The following is an 11,883-nucleotide window of genomic DNA, read 5'->3' as shown; positions in this document are numbered from 1 at the left end:
GAGTGCAATTCTAAGTTCTATGCGTGGATTCAACGAAGAATTAATAAGTTAGTGAATTTTAGTAATAAATTCTTGATCTACTTATTGGAAGCTCGGTTATATAGACCCATGGTCCCCGCACTAGTTGAGATAATATTGCTTGTAAGACTCATATAATTGGTTTTGATTAATCAATTATAATTCTCAAATTAGACTATGTCTATTTGTGAATTTTTCACTAAGTAAGGGCGAAATTGTAAAGAAAGAGTTTTAGGGGCATATTTGTTAATTATGATACTTTGTATGGTTCAATTAATAAATATGATTAATGACAATATTATTTAATAATTATTTATAGTTATTAAATAGTTATAATTGACATTTAAATGGTTGAATTAGAAAATTGGCGTTTTTGAGAAAATCAGATGCAGAAAAGATAAAACTGCAAAATTGCAAAAAGTGAGGCCCAAATCCACTATGTAGGGCTGGCCACTTTTGTAGGGTTTTTCCCTCTGATATTTTCATTATTTTAATGCCAAATAATTCAAACCTAACCCTAGTGGAATGCTATAAATAGATAGTGAAGGCTTCAGGAAAATTACACTTTTCTTCTAACACTTCTTATTCAGAAAAACTGAGCCTCTCTCTCTCTCCCTATCTTTAGCTGCCACTTCTTCTCTCTCTTGTTCATTAAAATTTCGAAATTTCTTAGTGTATGAGTAGTGCCCACATACAGCAAGTGATACCTCAATCACAGTGAGGAAGATCGTGAAGAAAGACATTCAGCAAAAGGAGTTTCAGCATCAAAGATTCAGAGAAAGAGATCCAGGTTCAAATATTGATAATGCTCTGCTACAGAAAGGAATCAAGGGCTAGATATCTGAACGGAAGGAGTCATATTATTCCGCTGCACCCAATGTAAGGTTTCCTAAACTTTATATGTGTTTATTTCATCGTTTTAGAAAGTTCATATTTAGGCTGTTAATAAACATACTTGTTAGTAGATCTAAGATCCTGGTAAAATAATTTCCAACATTCACATCCCCCCCAAGGTGAAATATTTTGCTTTTTGAGCCTCCAATTCAACCTTACCTACCAATAGGAACCTTGTTATTAAGAGGATTCTCCAGTCTCCGGTTTGTGCCCGTTGTGGTAACGATGATGAATCTATCACACATGCCCTGTTTTTTTGCAAGAGTGTTCGAAGAATGTGGAAAGGTACAAATTTCTACCCATATATTTTTTCTTCTTCTTTTACTATCTCTTTTCATGATATTGTTTACATGATTTATACTACTTTAACCAAGGAAGATGTATAATTTTTTCTTTTTGTTGCTTGGTTTATTTGGCACAACAAGAACAAGGCAATTAGGAGTCAAACGCAGGATCAGTCCCATGCCATCGTGAATCTTGCACGGAGCTATCTGTCGGATTATAAATCATCAGCTTCGGCCCGCAAGCTCTCTACACCGATTGCTCAGTCCCCTCCTGTAACGACCCGGACTCTGCCGACTACAGGTCTTCTCAAGTTGAACACTAATGCTGCAATCCCGAGGACCCAATCAAAAGTTAGCTATGGAGGAGTCATTCGCAATAGTGAAGGTCAAGTTGTTGCTGCAGTTTCTTTCCCCCACATCGGCAGTGGGGATGGCCACTCTTGAAGCAAAATCACTCCTTTATTCGCTCCTCTGGTGTATAGAAGAGAGTTTCCCAGTTTACCATGTTGAAATTGATTTCAAAGCTATCACTGACGCTTTCGAGAACCCCAAGGAGGACCTCTCATTATTTGGAGACCTCGTTAGGCAAATTAAATCTGCTTTGTCTCATTTCCCTGACGCCCGTATCACTCATATTAGCTGGACTACAAATTCCTTCGCCCATAAGTTGGCAAATTGCCTTTGGGGTTAGATGAAGTAGCGGTTTGGATTGGTGATGACCCATGTAATCTTAGTTCTCTTCTTTTTCCTTAGGGCATCCCTTTCTTCAAAAAAAAAAAAATAAACAATACACGTTACATATATATGTGTGCATTTTTAATAGGTATTACCCATGAATGAGTAGAATTAGAATTAGAAAAGTTTGAGTTTTTATGGTTAATTTTCTATCTAATTAAAAAAATCTATCATTATTATATGAGCTGATATTGTTCCATCGAACGAAAAAAAATAAAGAAAAAAAAAAGTATTTTTACAAACAAAAAAGATAAAAAAAAAGTTGAGTTTGACTTAAGTATTTTGTATATGAACATATTTTTGATATAGTGTAAAAATGATTTTTTTTTTATATATATATATATTTTAATTAAGTAGCTAAATTAAGTATAAAAATTCAAAATTTTCTTTTATTATTTGTCATTGGATCAAAATTTAAGTTTAATAATTTTAAAATTATTATATATAGTTAAATTTATTAAGTAATACTATTACTCATTAAGTTCTATATATATTAAGCAATTAAATTTATAGTAAAAAAAAGGAAATTTCACTATATTAATTTTAAAATAAATATAACTCAATTTGTGAAAAAAAAAGTAAACTTCAAACATGTCACTTATAAATTCAACAAAACATAATTATATAAGAGTTGATTATCAAATGTACTAATTAAGTTATTATAGTTGGTGTGTTTTAAATAAGTCACATATTCGTAGGTAGTATATATAATTAATTAAACAACACGCTCAAAAAAGTTTAAACTAGAAAATATTTAAGAAATTTTAAATCATATGTATAATAAATTATATTTTTTATTTGATTATGATAATTAAGTAATAAAATTATATCAAATTTTAATTATATTATTTGTTGATAAAAACTTCTTTAAATAATATAAGAAATTAGGGGCTCGTTTGGAGCCATGTATAAGAATCCTGTATTGTATTAAATTGTAATATTACAATGTTTGGTGGGACCATGTATTGTAATAAATATTACAACTTTAATTTTTAATACAACCCATTCCGTATTATTATATACCGAATAAAAGTCCTGCATTAGGATGTATTGTATTATTTTGTAGAGTGTGCTTGTATTAGCCCGTACTCTCTTTCTCACAGGCCACAACTACTTCCATTCACTGGTTTTCAGTCATCTTCTTCGGCCGATTTGGCCGAAGTTTCAGTCATCTTCTCCGGTTCGGCCCAAGTGTTCTCGGATCTATCTCTTCGTCTGGTATGTATGTGTACCTCTCTCTGTATTACACATATCTGCAATTTTTTTTTTATTATTGATTTAGATCTGATTTTGTTTTCTCAGTGGATCTCCTAACCTCCAAGCTCTCTCTCTCACGCTCAAGATTCTATTTCAGGTATAATAAAAATTGATTTTGGATTTTCATTTTTCTACACTTCAGAGAGTATTGAATCTGTTTTTGCTTCTAAAAATCTAATTTTTCTTTTTTGGGTGCTGTTTTAGGGTCTTTTGTGATGTGTATGAGTCTTTTTTTTTATTATTATTATGATTGTTAGTTAACATTGTTAGGTATGTTTAAATTTATTTGAATTTCATTTTCAGATTTTTTAGGGTTTCTTTTTTATTTTTGTTTTTTAACAAAGATTTATGGGGTCATGGTTTTTGGTCTTCTGTGACTTTTAATGGAGCCTTGCTAACATCAATGAGATGTTGATATAGTTATCACCACTCATGTATAACTATTAAATATTGAACACACACGAGTACATATTTTGTATATAGGTAAAAGTGTGTAGACAAAGACATATATCCTGACCCAGAAAAAAGAGATAGACATATAGATGCTTTGCTATATATGATAACTTTTTCTGTCTAGGAATGAGATTTAAATAGCTAAGAAAGAATATTGCTCTTAGCCACTAGCATTTCTAAGTTGAGAAATGTTAAACACTATCTCCAAACTCAAACTTATTGTTGTTGGTCATGTAATTTAATATCAAATATTATCACATTGACACGGCTGATAACAATATATATGCTAACTAGATAGCCATACCAATTACCAAACCAAAAAAATTAAAGGAAAAAAAAAGAGAATTTTATTTGTGGTGGTGGTGGGTGGGTGGGTGTCTGTCTCTCTCCAAAAGCTGAATTTTAAGAACAAAGCTGAACATATCAAGAAAATGAAAAAGAATGTTGATGATCATGAGGATGATTTGAAGGAAATTGGGTTTTGTTTTACTTATTGTTGTTTTGTGCATTTTGATGTTACTTTTGGTCATCATGTGTATTTTTATAAGGGCATGCGCGGAGGGCATTGAATTATGGTGTATGGATGAGGGCTTTAATTTTATTTTGCGTTTGTCAGCTTTTAATCATTAGTGTGAGAAATATAAAGCTTTGACAAGTTATGGTAACTAGTATGGTAGAAGACTAATGTAAAAAGAATGTTCACACTTAGAGGCAGCTTCTAATAAAAGTGAAGTAGTGTTTCCTCCTCACCAATATAAGACTAATGTAAGTTGGACTCCTCTTGAAGGAGGCTTTAAAACTGAATATAAATGCGTGCTATAAACTTGAGAAATTGCAAGATGGATAATATGGAGCACATGTCTTCAGTTGTTGAATGCTGCATTCTCTGATTATGTAGTCTAGAGGTTTTAATTAGCTCATTTAACTTTATAAGAATGTTGTACAAGTCACTAAAAAAATGATTGTAAGTTAGTGATTGTGATTTTGGGCATCTATGAATATTTGAGCCTTATACTGATGATTTTGTGATTGTGATTCTAATGTTCATTCAGGAGCGAGAGAGACCATTTTTCTTAGTTTATAACTGAAGGCTTTACATCCTATTACAAGAAGAAAAGAAGAGATAAGGTATATATGACTGTTATCTTATCTGGAATGCTGTTGGAATTTTCTGGATAGTGTTAATGCTTTATCTCTTGCAGTACTTTATTGTTCTTGTATGTTTGTTGTGATAGTCGAAGTTTTTTGTGAAATTATCTGTTTGCTTTAGAATTATTGTATATGTGTTTATTTTATATAGGTTTATAAAATAAAGTTTTGTTCTTTCTTGTCAATAATGAAGAATTATTTATTGGTATTATTGGTTGTAGATCAAATTGTGTCTCGTGTCATATCTTGAATCTAAGCTTGGGCTAGTTAGTCAAATAATTATTTTTGTAGTAGTACTAATAGTTTGTGCCTATAATTATTATATGACATTTTTTTATGTACATGGAATGCTATTAATAGATATGGATATGCAACAAAAGAAGATTCTGATATTTCTTTTCACATGGCATTTTTAAATGATGAGCATGTGTATGATGTTGCAATTATTACTGTATAAAATGGTACGCAACCATCATAGGAGACGTATGTTTCTAGGTCGTACTTTTGCTAGACATGAGACTCGGTTAAAATATTTGGATAGTTTGTTAGGTGAAAGTGACATAGCATGTCTGAATGATCTAAGAATGAATAGGAGAACGTTTGGAGTATTATGTGAATTGCTCCATGCTGATGGAAGAGTGAATAGAAATGGTTTAGTCACAATTGAGGAACAAGTGTGTATGTTTGTTCATACACTTGCTCATCATGTAAAAAATCGTACATTGAACGCTAGATTTAAGCGATCTCGAGAAACCATTAGTAGACACTTTAATTCAGTTTTACATGGAGTTTTAAGGTTGCAAGAAAACTTATTAGTTCCTCAAGATCCTGTACCTGCCAACTGCATCGATAGTCGATGGAGATGGTTTGAAAATTGTCTAGGAGCATTAGATGGTACTTACATTAAGGTACAAGTGCCTAAAATTGACAAACCAAGGTATCGAACAAGAAAAGGCAAGATCGCAACAAATGTATTAGGAGTTTGTTCTCGAGATATGAATTTTATAGTTGTTTTACCGGGTTGGGAGGGTTCAGCATCAGATTCTAGAGTACTTCGTGATGCCATTAATAGGCAAAATGGCTTAAAGATCCCTAAAGGTAATTTTACTGAAAAAAAATATTTAATATTTTGAACCATCACTAATTTTTAATTTTCTAGATCACTAAATTAGTTTTTCTTAATTTTTTTATCTATAGGTTATTATTATCTGGTGGATGGTGGATATACTAGTGGTGAAGGATTCTTAGCAACTTATAGAGGAATTGCGTACCATTTATCTGAGTGGGGTAGAAACGTACCTAGAAATCACGAGGAGTACTGTAATATGAAACATGCATGTGCAAGAAATGTCATTGAGAGATGTTTTGGATTGCTTAAGATTAGATGGTCAATCTTGAGAAGCACGTCATTTTTCCTAATAACGACACAGTGTCGAATAATTACAACGTGTTGTATTTTGCATAATTTGATTCAGCGAGAAATGTCTCTAGATCCAGCAGAAATTGAGCTTGATAGACAAGTGGATGTTCCAGAAGATACTAATCAGAAAATTAATGAAGGTTATGAAATAATTGATACTGTTGAAGCGTCAACTCAATGGATTGAATGGAGAAACAATTTAGCTATGCAAATGTATAATGAATGGAGATTGCATAGAGGACTTTAGTGGTAGAGGTTCTTAGTCTTGCATGTATGGACAAACTTTGCTTACTTATTGTTTGTATTAGACACATTAATTTGAATGTATTCTTACTTGCTTTTTTATTGTCGTTTAACTTTGTTTGTATTGGACGCATTGATCCGAGTTATTCAACTTTGTTTTGTCGGATAAATGTTTGGATGATTTTTATTCTTACCATTGTTTGAATTAGACACATTAATTTGAGATGTACATGCAGAATTTATTAATATGTTGACATTTGAAAATGAGAAATACAGGTGAATATGGATATTGGAGGTAGTAGTGACCAAGTTTATAGCGATAAAAGTTCTAGGCATACGGGGAGTAAGTTTGAAGAGGATGCATTGCTAAATGTTCTTGAAGATGTTCTGGTGAAAGGCGGTAATAGATGTGATAATGGAACTGTTAGACCCGGGACATGGAAGGAGATAGGAAAGACATTGAGTGTCTTAATTCCCAACAGTGGTATAAGAGCTAGCCCACACATTCAGAACAAATATCGAATGTTCAAGAAACAATATAGTATCGTCTTGGACATGGTCAACACTAGTGGCTTTTCTTGGAACAATGTAAAAAAAATGTGTGCAGGTTGATAGTGATGAGGCTTGGTTGACTTATACTCAGGTATCTTTTTTATAGATTATTTATTTTTATTCTCTTGTACATTGTATGTTTTCCCACTAATTTAATTGTTATGGCAAGTACTGTTTTTGGTATTATATTTATGTATATTGAACTTATCTGTGCAAAATATTAAGGATGCTAAGGGATGGAGAAACAAACCTTTTCCTATGTATGAGAGACTAGCTAATATTTTTGGAAAAGATAGAGTAACCGGAAAAGGAGCAGAAGCACCAGCAGACATGGTTGAGAATATGAACTTAGAAGCTGAAGAAGAGACTGACGATTCTAGGTTAGTGAATCAGAATCTTTCTTCACCTAGAGGTCAAAGAAAGTGATCTAGATCAGATGATGATGGTATGAAGGAGATTGCTTCTACGTTCAAAACAATGTTTGAACATTCAATCGAGCAAATGAGGTGATGGTGCATGGGACTACTAATGATAAGGAGTTGGCTACGGAGTTGAAATCGATGGGACTTTCGGTTGATGATCAACTTGATGTATTGACATACATGTTGAAGAAGCCAGAATATGTGGCAACCTTCAAGTCAATAGATGGAGAAATTCGAGAGGCTTTTGTGACAAGAGTACTTAGAGAAGTTAGATCAAGTCGTTGATTTGGTTAGGTGAGTATTAATGTGTGAGGATTGATTTTGTCGATTGAACTTTGGTTTTGGTTGTTGAACTTTTTTTTGGTCGGTTGAATTCTGATTTAGTCGGTTGAACTTTGTTTAATAGTTAAAACTTTGACAGTGCTACAAAGTCTATTTTAGTTATGTAAACTTTATTTTTTTTAAACAATTTGGTTACTTTTTTATGACAATATATTTAGAATTGACATTATTATTCGGGTTAGAATCACATATGATATGGTTTTTATTTTTTAAAAAATTAGTGTTTTTAGTTAATTTATTTTTTTTAGTTTTTTTTTTAAATATTTTAAAATTTTTAATTTCTTTTTTTTTTTTTTAAAAAAAAATTAGTGTCTTTAATTTTTGTTTTTCATTTTCTTTTTCAGTTTTTATTTGATTTTTTTTTTTTGAATTTTTGCAAAAATTTTAATTAATACAATATAATGCAATGTGAGCAAAACATTGTATAATTTAACACAACACACTAATTTAATTCAATGCCAAACATAGTATTGTATTAAAATTATACAATCCAATCTAATACAATACAACCCAATACATTACAATACAATACAATACGGCAAACCAAACGAGCCCTCGGTGTATAAATAGGTCAAACCGACCTGTATTTACAAAATAATAATATTTAAAGTATTGATTAATATGTCTGTTATACTCGAAATTCAGCTACACTTCAGAGGATGACACGTGTTAGATAGTGAAATACAAACCACCTGGTATAATTAAGTTATATCATTTAATGCGAAGAAAAAGAATAATTCGTTATATAAAGGATTAATAGAAAATATTTAAAACTCGATGACTATGTAGACTTAAGCGAGACAAGGATAGAAAACTATTAAAACCTATATCGATTAAACATATACCAGGCTCGGAGCACACAGGCCCAAAGAAATAATTCATTTATTCAATGGAATAAATGAAGTTACCCAAGGTGACCTTGGGTTACATATAGCGAGACATCCACCTTGCTATTCATAAGAAACTTGACGAGGCGATTCATTTGTTAACACTTAGCGTATTTTCTACATTATAATAGCTAAAGATAACAACATGGAAATATGCAAGATATGATTGTCTAAATCAGCATTAATCATCGACGAGTTAAGCGAGATGCTATTGTCCAAATCAGCATTGACCATCTTTAAAGATAAGAATAACATGCAGTTAAGCGGTTATTTAATATTATCCAACATACAATTTAAATGAAACGTGATCAATTCCCATGCTTCATTAAACAGTTATAATTTGAATTTAAATGTAAATAACTGCCAACCTATATCCGTATAAACAGGGGCAGATACCACAAAAAAAGGAATGGAGAATTCTAGGGAAAAAATAGACATAATCAATTGTATATTGTATCTTATCTTCAAAAAATATCTTTAATAAGATAGACTCGTAGAGTATGCTGATTTAACTGCAAAACTACGTAAAAATATTTGGTGTTAATTATACTTTATTTATTTCTTAATATTTCTATGTTATATTAAGTACGTAAAGGCTTTTTATTGGTTAACGAAAATCTGCGTTAATAGTTTGGTACTTTCATTGAGAGCCTACGTGATAAAACTTAAAAAAATCCCTCCTTACAGACGAAAATCTATCCATGGCTGATAACAGACAATATGATGGAAGTCGTCCTGAAGAAACTACCCATTGCTCTGGGAAAGAACCAATGGGTTCTCAAAGACCCCATACTTCTGGAATAACACGTTCAAAGAAAAAAACTATGGTGGAAATAATCAAAACCCAGAAGGAAGGAACGAAGAAACCAATACTACTACAGGATATGTACCTAGAAGTGAGGATGCCTATGATCCAACTGGGTATGTCCCATTAGTTGAATTGGAAAATTGCCAGCTCCGGCAACGCTTAGCCGAATCTAACCAACACAATGCTGAGTTGGAAAGAGAGGCTGCGACGGCAAGGGTGACTCAAGTAACTAATGCACATAATCAACTTGATAGTGGGGTAAGAAGGCCATGAGGTAGACCTCGGGGTTCAAGAACCAGGAGGCAGGAAGCAAATCAAGGAAATCCCCAAAACATCTAGGAGGAACAACCTGGGGGTACTAGGGATGTTCTAGTGGATAAACATCAAAATAACCAAGAACCACATCGAGAGGTTCCCCAATGATCCCCAGGAATTATGAATCAGGGGAATGAACGTAATGACATACCAGAGCCTTCTCGCAGGAATGAGGATACAATGCAGCCCCAAACTAGGGAACAGGAAATCCCTCGTAATAACGAGAGAAACCTTGAGACTCAACCTAGGACAAGTGGGCTACCACCGAGGCACCCGCAACATCCTTCTCGATTCGAGAGGGAAGGCGCATATACATACCTAAACAGAGGACGTGTATCTAACCTTTTCTGAAGGAGAAGGCCCATAAAAGACGAGGTAAGTTCTAGCTCGGGATTCTTGAGGTCTCAAGGACAAAGTCGATCAGGAAGGAAAACGTGAGAAGGAAGCAGACCTCGACGTTATGCTAATCAAGAAAGCATGAGTAATACAAGATGTTATCAATCTGAGAGTTACTCAGATACAAGATCCATGAGGAATTATGAACGAAGACAACCTGATCTTCGTGAGCATTTGAATCGAAGACAACCCGATCTTTGCGAGCGCTTAAATCAAAATCCACCTAACTTACACCATCAACTAAATGCTAACCAACAACAAGTGGATCCCATCCAATTGCAAATCATTGAGTTGGAGGATAAGTTTAGGAAATACCAAGATGGGGAATATGGGAAATTACTTGGCTATGACTTGGATGAGGAGACCGAAACTTTCCATCCTGATATTATGAATTTTGAATTTTCTCAGAGATTCAAAAACCCACACGTCTTGCAGTATGATGGGACTTCGAACCTAGTTGCTCATCTGAATAACTTCAATACCATAATGCAAGCCAGCAACGTCTCGAATAATCTATGATGCATTTTATTTCTAACCTCATTTACTGGGGTAGCGAGTAGCTGGTTTGACAAATTCACTCACCATTCAATAACTTCTTGGGAACAACGGTCTAAATTTTTTAAGAAACAACTTCAAGTTGCCAGAGATAGGCGACCAGAAGCATCATCCCTAACTAATATAGAGCAACAACCAGGCGAGTCGATTAAGGCTTACCTGAGTCGCTTTAGCACTGCCACTGCAAAGGTTAGGAACTTGAATGACAATATTCAACTTACTGCTCTTCAAGCAGGGATCACGACTAACCTTTCAACAGTTGGGGCGAGTTGTGGGATGACTTATTATTACGCTAATTTTAGCCTAAGTTTCGGGTCACTTTAATAAGAATTTTCTAAGTTATTGTAGTCTTTTTGGAACGGTTTTACGCTTGATTTTCCTTGTTTCAGGTTCCCGGTGCATTTTAGTTCAAATTCAGTCAATTGGCAAAAAGACGGGACAATTTGGTGAAAAATCTAATGAAGCTGCCAGATACGCCTTAGTAGTCGCGACCATGAAAAGCCCTAGTCGCAACCCTTTTCTCTAGTTACGACTATGGTCCTGACTTGGGTGGATTGGCAGAATGCGTATTTTTCCATTTTTGCCTATGGTCGCGACTAGCCATTAAGGTAGTCACGACCAGGTACGAAACACAGGATTTTTGACCTAATTTCGATATTTTTCCAATTAGAGGCACAACCCTAATTCCTATGTAAGGGACTCGACTCAGATGATGAAAATATCAGAAATCAGCCCCGAAAAGTGAATGAAAGAGGAGAGGAAGCTATCTTGACGATCCGGAGCGAAATCACCATCTAGTTTCTTTCTTCATGTTATCCCAAATTTTGCACTGTGACGTGGCATCACATGTATGGTGACACGTGGAACCCACTTGGAATATTTGCCCGGGAAGCATAGTCTGAGCAGGACATATCGCTGGCACGCTCAGAGCAAAGTATTAAGTAATCCGCGCAGAGTAACCAACACTTAGCGAATTCAGCTTTCGCATCGTGAGTCATCAGCACAATCCCTATAACTTAGGGATCAATTTACGTGATTATGGCATACACACGATCCCACTATCAGTGTATTCAGCCTCAATCCCACGATCCTTGTATTCAGCCTCAATCCCACGATCCTTGTATTCAGCCTCAATCCCATGATCCTTGTATTC

General features: G+C 33.9%; 1 long non-coding RNA gene across 1 annotated transcript; it reads left to right on the top strand.

Annotated features, from left to right (window-relative positions):
• The first annotated feature begins 2,822 nt into the window (after window positions 1-2,822).
• On the top strand, window positions 2,823-7,920 carry LOC115711938 (uncharacterized). Its single transcript, XR_009687359.1, has 3 exons — window positions 2,823-3,149; window positions 3,234-3,285; window positions 6,730-7,920. It is a non-coding gene; the product is annotated as an uncharacterized LOC115711938 (long non-coding RNA).
• Window positions 7,921-11,883: the final 3,963 nt, after the last annotated feature.

The sequence above is a fragment of the Cannabis sativa genome, chromosome 4, assembly GCF_029168945.1.
Source record: "Cannabis sativa cultivar Pink pepper isolate KNU-18-1 chromosome 4, ASM2916894v1, whole genome shotgun sequence".
In the NCBI taxonomy this organism is placed as follows: Eukaryota; Viridiplantae; Streptophyta; class Magnoliopsida; order Rosales; family Cannabaceae; genus Cannabis; species Cannabis sativa.
Note: the sequence above shows the minus strand (reverse complement) of the source record. Positions and strands in the feature narration are given on the sequence as shown.